The sequence below is a fragment of the Bos mutus genome, chromosome 12 (assembly GCF_027580195.1).
Source record: "Bos mutus isolate GX-2022 chromosome 12, NWIPB_WYAK_1.1, whole genome shotgun sequence".
Lineage (NCBI taxonomy): Eukaryota > Metazoa > Chordata > Mammalia > Artiodactyla > Bovidae > Bos > Bos mutus.
In genome coordinates, this window is record NC_091628.1 from 15,829,691 (window position 1) to 15,849,234 (window position 19,544).

The following is a 19,544-nucleotide window of genomic DNA, read 5'->3' on the forward strand; positions in this document are numbered from 1 at the left end:
TCTTTAGGTTCATTTGAAAGTGTTACATCTTATCTACCAGGAAACACCATGTGTTCTGGCTTTTTCTGTTGATCACAGGTGCTCACAGTATGATCCCAGAGGGCTTGGTAGGAAAAAAAAGTACAGCCCTGAATTCCATGCCTGCCCCAGCCCGCTGAGTTTCTAGAGTCTAGACAAGTCAATTAACTTCCTGGGAATCAGTGTCTTCATCTGTCACATAGCTGACATCAGCAGTTAAGGTGCCATGGCAGCTCAGGAAGTTTCATAATAAGAACGAAAACAGGTACTACTTAAGAGAACTCTTTCCAGGAGCCAGGCCTCCCATGAAGCATGCCATATGCATCCTCTCATTTCATTCTCACAACAAAGCCACAGGTTAGGAATCATCATCAACCCCGTCTAGAGATGAGGAAACTGGGGCACAGAGAAATGTAGCTGCATTGCCCAGGTTCACACAGGAGGTTGGAGGCAGGAGTGAAGCCCAGGCTAGACCTTCCTGCTAGACCTGCATTGAGACCAAGGACCGCGGTTGGAACCCCGTCTGTGCATGTTAGGTCACTTCAGTCACGGATCATAGCCCGCCAGGCTCTTCTGTCCATGGGATTCTCCAGGCCAGAATACTGGAGTGGGTTGCCATGCCCTCTTCCAGGGGATCTTCCCAACCCAGGGATCAAACCCAGGTCTCCCGCACTGCAGCGGATTCTTTGCCATCTGAGCCACCAGGGAAACCCGAGAATACTGGAGTGGGTAGCCTATCCTTTCTCCATTGGAACTTCCCGACCCAGGAATCGAACCCGAGTCTCTTATGTCTCCTGCACTGGCTGGCGGGTTCTTTACCACTACACCACCTGGGAAGCCCCCCCTGGTTTGTGTCTATTCTGCACCGTCCCATCACTCTGCTCCAGGGGAAAGAAAGGACACGGGAAGGGTGCTCTGAGGTCTTGCAACCTGCCGGCCCCTGGTTCCACCAGCCTCTTTATCTCAGGATCCTGGTGACCAGACAAGACTGGCATAAAGACAGTGAAGTGAGGCTTATCTAGTGTTCATATCCCAGCAGAAGGAAGGGAGCCCCGTATTTCCACTAACATGTGGAGTGGGAAATTATGTGTATGCGTCTATTTTTTTTAAGTGTTGTTATAAATTAGAACAGCTGAGTCATAAAAGCCCTGCAGGAACAGCATTCATCCGATGTAAGTGTCAACAAAACCCCCAGGACAGCAGCCCTCTGGGGTGTACCCTCTGATTACTCTTGCTTGCCTCGCCTCACCGAGATGCTGAAGGCTCATGGGGCTGCTCTCCTCAAAGCATAGAGGTATGGGATGTGGGCTTCCACCTGCCCCAGGCCCACAGATATTAGGGGCAGGTCTGCTCAATGGCGATGGTGCCTAGTGATTCTCAAGTCCTTCCGCGTAGCCACTTCCCTACTTCTCACCTCTTTCCCTGAGTAACCTGGGGAGAACAGACTCTCCACCAGGGCCGCTTCTGTGAGTCTCTGAGTTCCCTGAAGCTTCTCTTTCCCCTTCTTTCCCAGATCCTGGGGTCCTTAGAGCAGCCTCACTGGGGAATAGCCATCTGTGGGGCTTTCTCCTAACATGCTGCTGCCTATCCTGTTTCCTGGGGGGCCCATCCCTGCCCCCTGGGCCTTTGCACCACATATCCTGTCTTCCTGGAAAGTCCTCTCATCCCCAAACTCTCCCAGCCAGGCTCTGTTGCTCCTCCTGTGTGTTCCCCTCTGTGCCTTGTACACAGATGCGTGCATGCGTGTTCAGTCGCTCAGTCATATTCTACCGCTTTGTGACCCCATGGACTGTAGCCCTCCAGGCTCCTCTGTCCATGGGGTTTCTCCAGGCAAGAATACTGGAATGGGTTGCCTTGTCCTCCTCCAGGGGATTTTCCTGGCTCAGGGATCAAACTCTCTTCTTCTGCATCGGCAGGCGGATTCTCTACCATGAGCCACCAGGGAAGCCCTCTAATTAATGACACAAAGATGCAAATTACAAGCATGCCTTATTTTAGTGGCTCCATAGCCCTCTTAATTTTATCATCACCTAGATAGGACCCCCAGGAAATACCTGTTTGTGATGATTCGGTTCATAATCAATGAAGTGGGGCAGAAAGGCAACGAAGGGGAGGATTTGCAGCTCAGCAAGCTGGGTAGAAGAGAGAGCAGAACAAATGTGCCCTGTGAGATGCCTGGAGGTTCTTCTTCACGTGCTAGATTGATGTCTGGTTCTTATCTTTCAGCACCACCCTCCAGGATGCCGGGCTGAGGGCCTGGGGAGGGGGCAGAGTGATTTATGGGGGCCATCAGCAGTGGTTACAGGGAATGCATCATACCTGTGTGCTCTTTGCTGGGACTACCTGCTTCTGCTCTTGGAGCATCTGTCCCCAGCTACAGGGGACGTGTGGGACCCAGGGCATCTTGGAGCAGTCTGGGTCCTGGAGTTGCCAGTCCAGGCTCCCCGGCGTTAGTCCTAAGAGCCTTCCAGCTACTCACTACTTTCTGAAGACACTGAGGTCTTGACTCAGATCTATTATCCTGCTCCTGTAATTGGGGAACCATGGGCGGAAAAATTGCAGTCTTTTCGGAATGTGATTTGGGGACTTGTTTTTCAACTCTGTTGTAAATTTCTTAGAGGGGAATATGTGTATTTGTGCTAAGTCGCTTCAGTCATGTCTGACTCTTTGCAACCCTATGGACTGTAGCCCACCAGGCTCCTATGTCCCTGGGATTCTCCAGGCAGGATTACTGGAGTGGGTTGCCATGCCCTCCTCTGGGGGATCTTCCCAACCCAGGGATCAAACCCACGTCTCTTAAGTCTCCTGCATTGGCAGATGGGTTCTTTGCCAATAACACCACCTGGGAAGCCCAGAGATTTTTTAAATATATTACCCCATAATCACTCATTACTTTTTCAAAGTGTAGGCAGACCTCAGAGAGATTGCAAGTTCAGTTCCAGGCAGGCATGATAAAGAGAATATTGCAATAAAGCAAGTCACACACAGTTTTAAATTTCCTAGTGCACATAAAAGTTTACACTATACTGTAGTCTATTAAGTGTGCATTAGCATTATATCTAAAAAAGCAATGTACATACCTTAATTTAAAAATGATTTATTGCCTAAAAAGTACCAACCATCCTCTGATAATTCAGGGTTGCCACAAAGCTTCAAACCTTCCATTTGTAAACAACACAATATTTGTGCAGCATACTAAAACGAGGCATGCCTGTATAGTAGGCAGCATATTAGATCACATGGAAACACCCTGAGTTAAATGGGTTTGTTTTATAACTAAATAAACTGCATTTGAACTTGAATCTTTTCTGATCTAAGCTTTAAATCTGAATTATTACTCAAGAGTGATTAATGCCATGGAAAAGTGAGCTAAAGTTTTCATTATCAAGTGTGCACACAGAAAGAAAGAGAGAGAATGGGGGGAGCAAAATTTATTAATTAATATTTATAAGAATTGCCTCTGGGATGTAAGGTTATGGGCCATTTAAATTTTTAATATTTTTATTGCCAGATTTTGAAAATGAACGTGTATTTTTCATACAATCAGGAAAATGTTATTTTTAGAAGAGTCAGTATCCTCAGTACAGTTGACACATATTTGTTGTGTGAGAGCGGGGTATGCACAGACATGGGGGATGGACACTCATCCTTACTCTGAAACAAGAGGAGCTGGTCTGAAAGCTACTGTGCTCTCCACCTCCTGCCCCCATAGCCTCTATCCCAGCCTTAAATATTACCTCCGTGCAGTTCTGTTTATTTGCTTTATTAAAGAGCATATGGAGGCTGCAGGTCACCTGGTCCTCGTGGACGTCTATGCTCGAGAAGCCCGAGGGATTCTTTTAATCCTCAGGGCAGACAGCTTCTCCTTTGGTTTAACTGGTCCCTTCTGCTGTTGATGTTCAGTCACTGACTTGTGTCCAACTCTTTGTGACCCTATGGACTGTAGCCCACCAGGCTCCTCTGTCCATGGGATTCCCCAGGCAAGAATACTGGACTGGGCTGCCATTTCTTCTTCCAGGGGATCTTCCTGACTCAGGGATTAAACCCTCATCTCCTGCATCAGCGGGTGGATTCTTTACCACTGAGCCACCAAAGAAGCCCTGCTGCTGTAGCTTCAAGCTATTAGCTCTTCTTTGAACCTCAGTTGAAGGTGGGCACCATAGTCCGTAATAGTGTTGGGTCTACTTGCATAATAACAGAATCACAACTCATATTTGCAGGAAGCTTCTGAGTGGCGGTTTCTCTTTGCTCAGATGATTTGCCTGGGGAGCTTTTACTGCCCCACCCACCCCCGCCTGCTGACTTAATCAGTCTGGGGTGCCCCCCCACTTCTGGAGGCTTGTGAAGGCTCCCTAGGTGATTCTGATAGACAGCCAGTGCTAAGAAGTGCTGCCTCCAAGTTTTTAAAACACTGGTCTACTATTTTAGCTGATCCTCAGAACCGCTAGAGGCAAGGCAAGTCTGCCCTAGTTTCTGAGGTAAGTCTTTTTATAGCCACTACTTTAGAAACCTTAAGTCTCGTGTTCTACCTCTGGAGTTTTTCCAATTTTTTTTTTTTCTTTTGTGAAACCTACGGCTGATATGCCTTCAGCTTTAAAATACTCCAATTACCTGAATGTTAACTCTCAGCTCTAGAGAGCTTGGTCTGTTCTGTGATTCCCCTCAAGCACTGGCAAGAATTTAGCCTCAGTCTTTTACTGTCCATGAAATTAAAAGATGCTTGCTCCTTGGAAGAAAAGCTATGACAAACCTAGATAACATATTCAAAAGCAGAGACATCACTTTGCCAACAAAGGTGGTTTTTCCAATAGTTATGTACAGATGTTAGAGTTGGACTATAAAGAAGGCTGAGTGAAGATGTTTTCAAATTGTGGTGCTGGAGAAGACTCTTGAGAGTCCCTTGGACTGCAAGGAGATCCAACCAGTCCATCCTAAAGGGAATCAACCCTGAATATTCATTGGAAGGACTGATGCTGAAGTTGAAGCTCCAAAACTTTGGCCACCTGATGCGAAGAACTGGCTCACGGGAAAAGACCCTGATGCTGGGAAAGACTGAAGGAGGGAGGAGAAGGGGGCAACAGAGGATGACATGGTTGGATGGCATCACCAACTCAGTGAACATGAATTTGAGCAAACTCCGGGAGATAGTGAAGGACAAGGAAGCCTGGCATGCTGCAATCCATGGGATCACAGAGAGTCAGACATGACTAAGCAACTGAACTACAACTTTTACTATCCAAAGACACCAGGAAGCTTTTCCTACTCCCCTCCACCCACATTATCCTTCCCTACCCTTAAGACAAGAGGTCCTCAGATGCACATGCCTTCAGCACAAGCAGATACCATGAAAATGTTCGTCTGGTGGTTTAATCCCATCGACCCACAGTGGCGAGGGGAGAGGGGTGTGTGACACTGGTTTGTATCAGGAGTGTGTCCGCCCCACCTGTCATCTTGGGTGCCTCGCTTCCTGCTCTGAGCCTCAGTCTATCCCTCTGAAATGTCATCAGGATGTTGTTTTGCCGGCCTACATAGTAGACCCTACAAAGTTCAAAGACACGTTTTCTTCCGTTTCATCTCTGCTTGCTGTAACTTAGGGCAATTTTTACATCCCGTTTTACGAACCAGGCAAATTTGACTTAAAGAGGTTTAAGTGACTTGTTCAAAATCACACAAATAGAAACCGGCAGAACTTGGTTTTGAAGTCAATTCCTATTAGTTCCAAGCCCTTAATTCATCTCACTGTGCCATATTAAGTTCCCTGAACACGTCAATTATGTTCTCCGCCCCCGAGGGTTGTCAGTGGGATTGAGTGTGATAAGACCCAGGAGCAGGCAAGGCACCTGGCCCTTCTTGCAGTCACTAAAGCATTGTTATTAATAAAAAGATCAACAGTGACCATGGCCCCACGCCATGCATTGTCTTTCCCACACCTTCCTTCTCTCTCATCTCTATATCGTCAAAGGTTCTGGGCCTGATCTCATCTAATTAAAGCAGAATCTCTGGGGGCGGTGCCCAGGTTTGGGCATGTTTCCCCCCTTCTTTTAAAGGTTGCTAGCTGAGTCTACCATGCAGGCAGGGTTGGAAACCACTTGATAAAATCTCTCTGGACCCCTAGACTACATCACACAGAGCCTGGAATGTAAAGAAAGTGGGGTTGTGGATTTGTAAAAATAGTACACTGGAACTGGAAAATCCAGCTTTAAATCCTGCTCTACCACTTATTAGAGAAAAGGACTTACTCTCTCTGAGCCTCAGATTCCTCAATTAAAAAAAACAAAAATAGAAAACAGGCTGTCCTCTCGTGTCTGTAGGGCTGGGCTGAGAAACTGGGAGACTTAGCCCGTGCAGGCGTGCTCACGTCCTTGAGTGCCAGTATGTGGTACCCGGTTGGGCGCTAGGATAGCATCACTAAATATTTAGTGATTTCACAAGATCTTGCCTACCCATCTATTCTTCACCCTTAAAGATGAAGCCAGGAGAAATAAATAAGAAATATAATTGCGTCTCACACTTCAGGACTCCCCAGGCAGCTCGCATTAATAGGTCTCTTCTGCTGTCGTCTAAGTGCTAATAATTCCTGGGCGTTTTGATGGTAGCACTTTCTCCCAGAGATGAATTGACCCCAGCTAAGAGCCCAGCTCCTTCCCAAATCTCATTACAATCAGCCTTGATGGCAGACAGGCTTCAGAATGTAACAAAATTAGAGCTTTTAAATCATTATCTCAACTCTAGGAGCATCACATTAATAAATGGGAAGGAAGATGATGGAGAAAGGCAGAGAAGGGATTGCAGCCTCCATAACAGAGCCTCACATCACACTGCTCATCATTAAACACAGGAAGGGGAACTGATTTCACCAAAGCCCGTAGCCTCGCTCCCAGCCAAGTCACAGTGATGTGCTTAGCGCTAAATCTGAACTGACCTTTTCACACCTTTGTAAATTAGTGCTCTAGCTGACTCGCTTCTCCCAGTTCACTTTCCTACTGAAGGTTATGGTGTGTGCGTGCTAAATCACTTCAGTTATGTCCGACTCTGTGCAACCCTATGGACTGTAGCCCACCAGGCTCCTCTGTCCATGGGATTTTCCAGGCAAGACTACTGGAGTGGGTTACCACGCCCTCTTCCAGGGGATCTTCCCAACCCAGGCATCGAACCCTAGTCTCTGATGTCTCCTGCATTGTCAGGCAGGGTCTTTATCACTAGCACCACCTGGGAAGGTAATGGTAGGGGGAAAGAAAAAGTCAGTGTCTTTTATGAAACATCTTGGTAAGTGACTTAGGAGGCAGCCCTTTCTGTTGGGGCAATGACTTTCCCTGTCGCTGCTTTCTGGAGCTTCTCAGCCTCTCATCACCTGTCCATTCATTCCACTACCATCAATGCACACCTGTCACAGGTTAAGTGCCAGGTAGACCCTGCGGAGCATCTGAAGATCCTACTTATCTCCCAGGTAGACTGAGTTTCCCACCACCCAGCCCCCTCCCAAGTGTGTATCCTCGACATTTGTTTTCTGGATATTTTTGATGCTTCTAGAGGGCCTTCTGCCAGCATTCTCTTTCCTGAGTTGAAGACATCTCTTTCCACTCCTGGCCCCCCACCCAGAGACAGTTATTGGAGAACCTTCTTCTTCCCTCAGGTCACACCTGCCCCAGCCACACAGCCTCTGGGCTTTGTCATTATCCTGGTTTGTCCATAGGATGGCCCCCATGCTGCTCCCTCCTCACTTCTGGACTCATCCTCTAAGACCCAGCTTTCCTCCAGAGGCTCCCCACGCACGCAGACAAGACCCAGGACACTCAGGGGTCCCTGCCTTCCTCGCTCAGGCTCCCAACACCCCAGCCCTGAAGCTTTCTTGCTTGGTTTCATCTCAGCCTTTCCCCCAAAGATGTTTTCCCCCAAGCCTTGCAGGGCTGGTTCTGGAAACTTGCTCTTCATTTAAATTTGAACTCACATGCTATTTGTTTCGGAGAAGGCAATGGCACCCGACTCCAGTACTCTTGCCTGGAAAATCCCATGGATGGAGGAGCCTGGTGGGCTACAGTCCATGGGGTTGCTAAGAGTCAGACATGACTGAAGTGACTTAGCAGCAGCAGCAGCAGCAGCTATTTGTTTAAAGAAGGGGTGACTCAGTTCATTGTTGTTGTTCAATCCCTAAGTCGTGTCTGACTCTGTGACCCCATGGACTGCGGCACACCAGGCTTCCCTGTTCTTCATCTCTCCTGGAGTTTGTTCAGACTCATGTTCATTGAGTTGATGATGCCATCCTACCATCTTATCCTCTGTCACCCACTTCTGTTCTTGCCCTTAATCTTTCCCAGCATCAAGGTCTTTTCCAATGAGTCAACTCTCCATATCAGGTGGCTAAAGTATTGGAGCTTCAGCTTCAGCATCAGTCCTTCCAATGAATATTCAGAGTTGATTTCCTCTAGGATGGACTGGTTTGATCTCCTTGCTGCTCAAGTTAATACATTTGTTTATTTACTTGAATTTTATTTTTCTTCCTCCCTGGACTAGATTGAGATCAGCCCCATGAGATCAAGAACCTGTTTATCTTATTCATTAATATGTCCCCAGAGCCTAGGACAATGCTTGGTACATTCTATGTGTTAAATAAATATTTTAATGGATGGATGGATGGATGGCTCAATCAACCACCTTCTCTGCAAGCCCTCCTTGGCTCTCCAAGTTGTGTTATTACAGGAACTCTATGCTTTCTCTTATCACTCTCCTCCTGTCTGTGTTGCAGCCTTTATTAGCCATTAGTGGACTGTACCAAAATCAGAGTTCTTAGCCATTGACATCCTTAAATACACTTGCTCAAATCGGAACAATGGATTTGCCTTCCAGGAGTTTACCGTCCCACAGGAGGGGAGAGGCAACCTCAGTCCTCTGTGTGAGTTGTAAGTGCCCTAAAGGGAAGAGGTGAGGGGACACAGGGCCACAGGCCATGCCTGGGCTTCAAAGTCTGTCTAGCTGCCCACAGTCCTGGGGTAACGGATGCCCCCAGATTGATACCCAGGCCAACCATAGTCTCAAGGTTCCCTCAAACTGTTTCTGGGAGACATACATGTGGACTGGAATGAACTCCGGGCACTAGATTTGTCCATGGAGTAACCAGCAGCCTTCAGACATAATACTAGTTTGTTTTCTTCATGGTTAATAGCAATTCATGGCAGCTGAATGGCCATTTACAGCTCGGAGCCAAGTACTGTTCTTGTCTCCATGCCCTGGCTGTTCTGGGCAGCTGTGTGACCAGCTCTGGTCAATGAAATTCAAGGGCCGCTGTTTGGAGGGGGGCATTCTGAGAAAGCTTTCGCTTTCCCTTTTGGGTGCACTGTCACCCCTTCTTCTATTTGTCTTGAGTGAAGTCAAGATGGCTGGAGCTACAGCAAGCATATTGCAACTATGAGGCGATACCCTGAGACAAAGGGCAAGAGAATCACAGAGAGACCAAAACTGACATTTGAGAACCAAAACTAATGCTGCAAACTACCTACTCTTAGGCTTTGTTGTGTGAGAAAAATAGATCTATATTTCTTCAAGCTACTTCAGTTCAGTTCAGTCGCTCAGTCGTGTCTGACTGTTTGTGACCCCATGGGCTGCAGCACACCAGGCTTCCCTGTCCATCACCAACTCCCGGAGCCTGCTCAAACTCATGTCCATCGAGTCAGTGATGCCATCCAACCATCTCATCCTCTGTCACTCCGCTTCTCCTCCTGCCTTCAATCTTTCCCAGCATCAGGGTTTTTCCAATGAGTCAGTTCTTCGCATCAGGTGGCCAAAGTACTAGAGCTTCAGCTTCAGCATCAGTCCTTCCAATGAATATTCAGGACTGATTGCCTTTACAATTGACTGGTTTGAGAGTCCCCTGGACAGCAAGATGATCAAACCAGTCAGGCTACTTACTGATGTTTAATTATTCTGTTATTTGTTAATGGGTAGGGAACTATACAGACATGTCTAGTCCAGGCCTGGAGCTGATCCAGAAGGTCACGGAATTCTCAGAGGGATTGGGAAAAGTACTAGACAGCAGAGGATGAAACCAAGAACTGGCAGCTTGCTCCTGGGACAGATACCCAAGTCCCATCGGCTTCAGGAGATACCTAAGCTCCTGGCTACATCTTGCTCTGGTTAAAAAGCACCAGTAGGGTGCTCTCGGGTCTGACTACATGAAACCAAAGTGATATTCCCCTTCCAACTCATTGCCACCTCTGTAAATACAACTTTTTGTTTTATCAGTCTTCCCAACCGTGATAAAGCCCTCTTTCCTTCCACAGTTCTTTGCCACCCCTTCACTCAAGGCTGGCTTCATGGGCATCAGAAATGTCCAGGTACACAGGGCTCTGCACTTAAAATGGTCTCGGCCTTGATTTAATGCACTACTGTCACTGCTGTGAATTCTTAAATTAAAATTTTTTTATTCTATTAATATTTATTTTTAAAGTATGGTTTATTTACAATATAATATTGGTTTCAGGTGTAGCGCATAGTGCTCCAGTATTTTTTTTATTTACAGATTATACTTGATTAACATTTATTACAAGATAATGGCTATAATTCCCCCTCTTATGAATCTTTGTTGCTTGTGTGGGAGGGAGGCACAGGAGAGAGGGACTGTATGTACACCTAGAGCTGATTCACTTTGTTGTACAGCAGAAACTAACAGAACATGGTAAAGCAACTACACTCCAAAAATAAAATGTAAAAAATAGAAATTCTTAAGTTTTTAACATAGGGTTCTAGATTTTGACTTTGATCTGTGTCTCGAACGTGATGTAACCAGTCCTGCCTCCACTTACAGTCTTCGACTTTGGGCCATGTCTTAGCTCTCTGAGCCTCATTTTCCTCATCTGTACAATGAGAATAATCCTCACTCCTTTGCCTGGTTGTTGGTGGACTTTTTGAGACATTAGTGGAGCAGCTCCACCATGCCTGGCCTGCTCGAGTGCCCCGTTCTAGTTCCTCGTCTGCCTGAGGAACTACTGGGGTTGTAGTTCCTACTGGGGTTGATTGCACCCATGTCCATCTCCAATGCTGAAGTTCACTTTCTGGGTTCGTCATTTAGGAGTTTGATGCCAGGTAAGCTCTTTGAGGGTTGAGACCCTCTTTATTTCCTCCATGGCACCTGGGATGGTTCCTTGTCCTTGGCATCACCTGGTAAGGTTTTGATGATGTATAGGTGCTGTTCTGGAAGCTTCTAGAACTCTAGGAGAAGCCTACTTCTCCTTTAGAAGTTGAATTTAGAGAAGAGCAGAATTTAACAGCAGTATTACAAAGAAGTGGCTTCTCTGGTGGCTCAGTGGTAAAGAACCCACATGCCAATGGAGGAGACGTGGGTTCAGTCTCTGGGATGGGAAGATACCCTGAAGAGGGAAATGTCAACCCACTCCAGTATTCTTGCTTGGGGAATTCCAGGGACAGAGGAGCCTGGCGGGCTACCGTCTATGGGATCACAGAGTCGGACACGACTTAGTGACTGAGCACACACACACACACACACACACGTACACATAACAAAGAAGGCATAGTTGATACTTTGTGAGACTCCTCTTGCTGTCCTCGCTTGGCTGACCTAATATAAAACAGTCAGAATCTCCTCTCTACCTCCTCTGAGCTTCGGAGTGGAATTAGATCAGAGCTGAGACATTACCACAAGGAATGAAATGCGGCCAGGACCAGCCTCTTTCGGGCCGGGGTGAATTCCACCAGAAGAGCAATGAAGGTCTTTGTCAATAAGCCCATTTCCATAGCGGGCTCTAGTTTCCCTGAGGATTGAATTCCAGTCATGTCCCAGATGCCTGATGGCCAAGGGGCAACCTGCTTGCCAGGCAGAAGAGTCGGCACCTAGCCGCAAGCGTGGTTTCCAAGAAATCAGTCAGTGAAAATGAGTGGTATTGACAGACTAGTTAGACGAAGGAGAGTTTTGGACAGAGATAACACATTTTGTTGCATTTAGAAAAAATATACCTTCAACAAATCTGTTTAAAGTTTTAAGCATTTTAATAAGCACCAGCTGACATAGCTGATGCACAAGCAGTTAATGGAGCTGATATAATTTGATAACCACCAGCGATGAAGCACTCTTGAAGCGCACCTCCACCCTCCCCCGCAGCGTCGTGAGGTAAGGAGTTGACCTTACCCACTACGCAGTGAGTGAATTAAGGTTTTTGTTTTTGTATGTGTTACTTTTCCCATTTAAGTTTTTGAAAGTTGATATGCCTTATTTTGATTTTTAGTCAATAAATTTTCTTTTCCTCCTTTTGGCTGCATAACAAGCAGGATCTTAGTTCCCCAACCAGGGATCGAACCCATGCCCCCTGCAGTGGGGGCATACAGTCTTAACCTCTGGACTACCAGGGAAAGAAAGAAAAGTCACTCAGTCGTGTCTGACTCTTTGCGACCCCGTGGACTGTAGCCTACCAGGCTCTTCCATCCATGGGATTTTCCAGGCAAGAATACTGGAGTGGGTTCCCATTTCCTTCTCCAGGGGATCTTCCCGACCCAGGGATTGAACCTGGGTCTCCTGCATTGTAGGCAGATGCTTTACCATCTAAGCCACCAGGGAAGCCCCAGTAAACTCAGATTTAAGAGGATAAGTAAATTGCCGGAGGGCATGGAGCCGGCTAGCCCCAGGCTGCCTGACTCCCCAACTGCTCCTGTGTGAAGTACATTCATCTCAAGTGCGAAGCTTGGGGAATGTTAATATGTGCAGGACCCAGTAACCGCCACTCTAATCAAGATGTGGAACACTTCCAGCATTCTGGAAGCTTCTGTCAATACCCCTCACCCCCACTGCTCCCAGTAATTCCTCCTCTGACATAAATTAGTTGGAGGCAAAACAGTCTTGCTGGTTACTTTGCCTGCATTTGGTCCTCAGAGAAGCAAGAGGTGCTTCTGTCTCTTAGCCCTGCTAATAAAATCCATATGTTATCATATGTGTTCGTGCTAAGCCACTTCAATCGTGTCTGACTCTGCGACCCTATGGACTGTAGCCCTCCAGATTCCTCTGTCCATGGGATTCTCCAGGCAAGAATATTGGAGTGGGTTACCATTCTCTTCTCCAGGGGATCTTCCTGACTCAGGGTCACATGTATTCAGTTATATGTAAAATCCCCAGAGTAAAAAAGTACCTTGTATTTCTGGAGGCTTCTGTATCCAAGTCAGAGCCCCGCACTTCATGATGCCCATATCCCGGTGGTAAGGACTTCCTTCCTGTCTCGCTGAGGCACAGGCCTACCCTTGACATCAGGGAGACCCTGGGCAAGGGTCAAGGAGAGGCCCCCAGACCTTTCGTTTTCAGCTGTGTTGGGGCTTAGTTGCAGCTTGGGCTCGGTAGTTTCAGCGTGCAGGCTTAGTTGCCCTGCAGCATGTGACATCTAGTTCTCCAACCAGGGATCAAACCCGAATCCCCTGCATTTCAAGGTGGATTCTTAACCACTGCACCACCAGGGAAGTCCCAGTCATTTGACTAGATGTTTCAGAGTTACAGCTAAGCCTGTTAGAGTACTCCCCTCCCCCCATCTTAATAAGTAAAACTTTTCATAACACCAGGCTTGAATTTAGAGCACCCAGACTCCTTGGAATTCTGAAACGTGGCAGTAGAGTGTCAGCTGTGACTAGGCTGGGCAGCCTGCCAGCTCTTTTCCTATTTCTGGCTCTATCCCATATCTGATGTATGTATGTGGCCACCCAGCCGGTCCATCTAAGTTCTGTCCACAAAAAGGAAGCCTTGACTGGGCCACCCGGCCTACCCTCAAGCATGCTGGTGGCATGGGGCATCTTTGAAAAGACAGTCTGTGAGAGACCAGCTCTGGACGTCCAGAGAGAGGCCTGGAAGGGAAGATACGAGCTTCAGGGAGGAGCATTCATTTGGGGCTGCAACTCCCTCACCCCCACAGGTCTGGACACAGCCTGGGGAGGGCCAGGTGGAACCTGCAGAACTCAGAGCTTAAAATGCCCTTTTGTCTAGTCCCAGGGTGGTTCTACAAAATTAAGGCCATTTGTCTCAATCAAGAGACAGTTCTTGTCCTTCTCAAATTCACTCTGAATAGTTGGGTTTTTAGCCACTGGACCACCAGGGAAGTCCCTGAAATGGATATCGATAGCAGGCACTGTGGACAAGGGCTTCCCTGGTGGCTCAGCTGGTAAAGAATCTGCCTGCAATGCAGGAGACCCCAGTTCGATTCCTGGGTTGGGAAGAACCCCTGGAGAAGGGATCGGCTACCCACTCCAGTATTCTCGGGCTTCCCTGGTGGCTCAGACAGCAAAGAATCTACTTGCAATGCAGGATACCTGGGTTCGATCCCTGGGTTGGGACAATCCCTTGGAGGAGGGCATGACAACCCACTCTAGTATTCTTGCCTGGAGAATCCTCATGGACAGAGGAGCCTGGCAGGCTACAGTCCATGGGGTCGCAAAGAGTTGGACATGACTGAGGGACTAAGCATAGCACAACAGCAGTGGACAAGGCAGAAAAAGTCTCTGCTCTCAAGGGGTTTACATTCTAACAAGAAGGTATGGATACCATAGATACATAAAGAAATAAATACTTCAAATTGTTTCAGACAGACTTAAGTGCTGTGGATGATGAATCATGAGCTAGAGATGAAGGAGGGAGTAGGGAGTGCGTTCGAGGTTCTGAAGACCTGCCAAGGGTTCCACTCCCACCAGGGCCCTCAGGCTCTTGTCCAGTGGGTCCAGCAAACCATCCTGGGTCTTTTCTGGAACTGAACATTGCCTGCCATGACCATGATTCTACAGGGTGCTTATAGCTCTGCAAGAAATTAGGACAAGATAGGTAGGTTGCCTTGAGTCCTGTTTAAAACAAAGAGAGCTAAGCAGACAAATAAAAGGATGAGGACGGGGCTAGTTCATCCCAATAATACTGTCCACCCACATTGTGATTTAAAGATCAAAAAACCCTTTGCCAGGTATTTTCTTGTTTGCTCCTCACCTAAGCCATTGAGTTTGGCGGGGTGAGTACTGCAGTCCATCCCAAGATTTGCAGGAAGGGACAGATTGAGAAAAAAGAGACCCGCTGAAGGTCAAGCTGAAGCACCAGGGATGGCCTGTCTCCAGGCCAGGCGCCCGCTCCTTCTTCCCCCACACGGTGGTGACTCTCCCCTGCCTTGCTGCCCTCAACCTGCTCAGGGCTTCAGGAAGGAGCTCAGCCAGGCTTTTAATAATCAATCAAGAGTTTTCCTGAGGCATCCACACAGACTTTTGGCTAGTCTTCTCAGAAGCTGTTCTCGCAAAATGCTTTCTGATTTTTCGCCCAATCAGTAGTGAGGTTTTAAAAAAAAAAGGCCCTTCCATTCTCTTTTTCTGCACCAGCCAGCCTGGCAAGGCCTATTTCATTTCTGAGATTCAAATTGGAAACTGCCTTCTGTTCTCATTAGTTTGGGTTGTAGTGGTCATTACATCCTAAACAATTAATCCCTGAATGCCAATTTCTTACTAGAATTATCCTGGACTCAACAACTGGTTTTCTTAGCAGCAAGGCAGAAGCAATTATTCCTGGCTTTTGTAACTAAACATGCTGTGCTTGGCACTTTACAATGTTTTCATCATCATTGAGTTATCAACATTTATCTCTATCAGGGGAAAGGGAAGGCTGTCCAGTTACGAAGGTCTGGCAATCACGTAGACCTGTTTACCGGTATCTGTGCAGCTCCCTTCACTTGCTCAGATGCAGGAGGAAGCCCCTCAGGCCCTAGGCCCTGTGCCTGAGTCTGGGCCCATCTGAGAGGTAACAGAAAACCAAGGGGGAGAGGTGGTCTACCTCTGAGGTCTCAGGTTACAGGGCTATGCTCTCAGGTTACGTGGGAACTCAGGGCCCATGGCCAGTAGACAGTGTCCTCGAGCTCATGGGGACTGTCTGCTTGGGTTCTCAGATTCTTTTCTGAGGAAGCTTCCCTTCTAAAGCTGGGCCACTTGGAGTCAACCTGGGAGTCTGATAGGGTCTGTGGGATTCCCCTGTCCAGTAGGACAGACAGAGCTATACCTGGACCATCAGGGAGCTCAGCCCACCCTGGACTGGGAGAGGCCTGTTTACCTTCCTGTGCACAGACCCACACTTAGGTCTTCTGGAGAGTGGCGTGATGGGAGACACTGGGGCAGCCCTGGGGCCGGGTCCTGAGGTCATGCTCCTGGCTCTACCCCTCACTGCTGCGTGACTGTGGGCACACTGCTTACCCTCTCCCTGCCTCATTCCTCATCTGTTAAGCAGTGATGGTTATCACTGTATTTCACAGGGAAATTTTGCAGGTTAAGTGAGTTAATATTTGTCATTAGAACAGCATGCCTGGCTCATAGTAAATAGCTATTAAGTGTGCATTTAAAAACAAAAAGGAATTTTCCTTTAACATCTAAAGGAGATTTTTAATGTTCTTTTGTCCCCTTTAGACAGAATATAAAGACAGACAGCCTAAACCACAAGGCCCACTGGTTGCATTTGAATGCACCAACAAACCAACCCTAAACTTATGGTCTTTTTTTTTTTTCAATTGGAGTGTAATACAAAGTTGTATTAGTTTCTGCTGTACAACGAAGTGCATCGGTTATATGTATACAGACATCCCCTCCCTCAGGGACCTCCCTGCCCCACCCATCTGGGTCCTCACAGAGCACTGCGCTGCGCTCCCTGTGCTGTATCTCAGGCTCCCACTAGCTGTCTTACACACGATATGTATATATGTCGGTGATACCCTCCCACTCCGTCCCACCCTCCCCTTCCCTGCCATGTCCACAAGTCTCTTTTCTGCATCTACATCTCTATTCCTGCCCTGCAAATAGGTTCATCTATACCCTTTTTTTTCTAGATTCCACATATATGCGTTAATACACGGTATTTCTTTTTCTTTTCCTGACTTACTTCACTCTGTATGACAGACTCTAGGTCCATCCACATCTCTACAACTAACCCAATTTCATTCCTTTGTATGGCTGAGTAATATTCCATTGTATATCAGTGAGGTGGGTGAGGCAGGTTTGATTCTCCCTGGGGAGAGGTGGTGTGGGCTGCTCCTTGCAGCTGTGTGTCCCTGATACCAGCCAGTTGCCTGGAATTTTGCTGGTTGTCTCTTTGCCTGCCTGCATATACCCACATGACCTCAGAGAGCAAGGAAAAATTGCATTTGTCATCTTTCCTTTTTAATTGTTTAGTAGAAAATGTGCAGACAGCTGCTATTCCAAGGGTCTTCCCAGTTGCTACAGTGGTAAAGAATCCGCCAGCCAATGCAGGAGATGCAAGAGATGCAGGTTTGATCACTGGGTCGGGAAGATCCCCTGGAGAAGGGCATGGCAACCCACTCCAGTATTCTTGCCTGGAAAATCCCGTGGACAGAGGAGCCTGGTGGGCTACAGTCTGTGGGGTCACAAAGAGCCAGACATGACTAAGCACACGCACACACACACACACACACACACACACACACTGCTGTCCCAATGCCTGCTTCAGGAACAGAGGAACAGCAGATTCTAGTGCCCCCTGGACCACCCAGGCATCCTGATGTTGCAAAGCTTCGTGTCTGTGTGGAGCTGTGCCCCTTGCCCTCCTAATAGTGGCTGTGCCTGGGGTCTTCTCGCTTCAAAGTGCAAAAAACATCCTCCCAGCATTCCCTGTTCTGTGCCCACAAACCCTTGGGAGCTCTCAGGTGTCAGAGAACCCGTCATAATAATTCCATACCCAGATAACAAAATGGAGACGCAGAGAATGTGAAGGACTCATCCGTTGACTTTGGATAAGTTAGCTGAGTCATTCCCATCTTGAAAATTTCTGCCTTTCCTGCAGGACAAGTCTCTCCCTTTCATAATCTCAAGCTCTTTCTCAATCCTAGAGAGTTCCCTCTAACCTATTATTCAAATATGAACTATTTCCATGTTAAATACATAGAAAAACATGAAAAGAGGAAGGGAAGAAGGCAAAAGAAATCAACCTCCAAGAGGATACTCCTATGTGTTGGGCACTGATCTAGGTGCTTTTGCGTGTTTTCGACACATTTAATCCTCCACCAGCTTCACATTGTTTGTCTTCTAATAGTCACTTGCCTAGAGTCACTTAGGTATGAATATTGGAACTAAATTTGAAGCCATATCTGAGTCCAAAGGCCACGATCTTTCTAGTACACTGAGAGGTACTTAAGACACATCGGTAGAATTTCACTTTTCTACTAAATTTCCGTCACTCATGATAAATGGGTTAAGCTTGTACGGTTAACTATTCACATCCTCCATTCTACTTCTGTCTTATTCACCTGTTCACGCCGTCATTTGGCTTAAACTGTCTCAAACCCCTTGGAAAAGAGGCCACGTGTGGATGAGGTCAGCGGTACAGAACCGTCTCTGCACACCAGGGTCGCCCAGCAGGGAGGCACTGGGCAAGTGTCACCTCTCACCTGCCAGATGGCAACACCAAGGTTAAGTGACTCGCGCAAGACCCCATGGGCACGGAGCCTGACCACTGGCGCAGCTTCTCAGCTCTGAGGAAACCTCCTCGGCCGAGCATTTTCAGGAGCCCTGGTGAGTGCCTGGGAGAGCCCCTTTGTACTCTCATTTCTTGTGGGTTCTTGGAGGGCCTCAGGTGTCTAGCACTGGCTTCGGCAGGCGCACCGAGAAGGGTCCAATTGGCATTTCTTTAATTACCATAAACAGATGTAGCACTTGGGCCTCAAGAGGCAGCTTCTAGCTTTTTTTTGTCTTTTATTATTTATTTGTTTGTTTTAACTGAACTGTAGTTGATTTACAGTATTGTGTTAGCTTCAGGTATACAGCAAAGTGACTCAGTTACATATATATATATATATATTCTTTTTCAAATTCTTTTTCAATTATAGCTTATTACAAGGTAATGTGTATAGTTCCCTGTGCTATACAGTAAATCCTTGTTCTTTATCTATTTTATATACAGTTGTGTTAATCCCATGCATGCTTGTGTGCTAAGTCCATTCAGTCATGATTGACTCTTTGCGACCCCATGGACTGTAACCTGCCAGGCTTCTCTGGAAGGAATCCAGGAATCCAGTCCATGAGGATTCTCCAGGCAAGAATACTGGGGTGAGCTGCCATGCCCTCCTCCAGGGGACATTCCTGACCCAGGGATCCAGTTTGTGTCTCTTATGTCTCCTGCATTGGCAAACAAGTTCTTTACCACTGGTGCTGCCTGGGGAGCCCTGTTATTCCCATACCCCTAATTTATCCCTACCCATCTCCTTTCCCCTTTGGTTACCATAAATTTGCTTGCTTTCTATGTCTGAGTCTATTGCCATTTTATAAATACATTTGTTTCTATTACTTTTTAGATTCCACATATCAGTTCAGTTCAGTCACTCAGTCGTGTCTGACTCTTTGTGACCCCATGGACTGCAGCACACCAGGCCTCCCTGTCCATCACCAACTCCCGGAGTTCACTCAGACTCACGTCCATCGAGTCAGTGATGCCATCCAGCCATCTCATCCTCTGTCGTCCCCTTCTCCTCCTGCCCCCAATCCCTCCCAGCATCAGAGTCTTTTCCAATGAGTCAACTCTTCGC

The 19,544-nt window shown here is 47.3% G+C and overlaps 1 protein-coding gene and 1 non-coding gene across 2 annotated transcripts in view; both read right to left on the minus strand.

Annotated features, from left to right (window-relative positions):
* The window catches only part of SIAH3 (siah E3 ubiquitin protein ligase family member 3), a 68,359-nt gene that overhangs the window by 31,583 nt on the left and 17,232 nt on the right, over positions 1-19,544 (minus strand). The gene's annotated exons all lie outside the window — the stretch shown is intronic.
* TRNAC-ACA (transfer RNA cysteine (anticodon ACA)) lies at positions 12,509-12,580 on the minus strand. The gene has a single exon. It is a non-coding gene; the product is annotated as a tRNA-Cys (tRNA).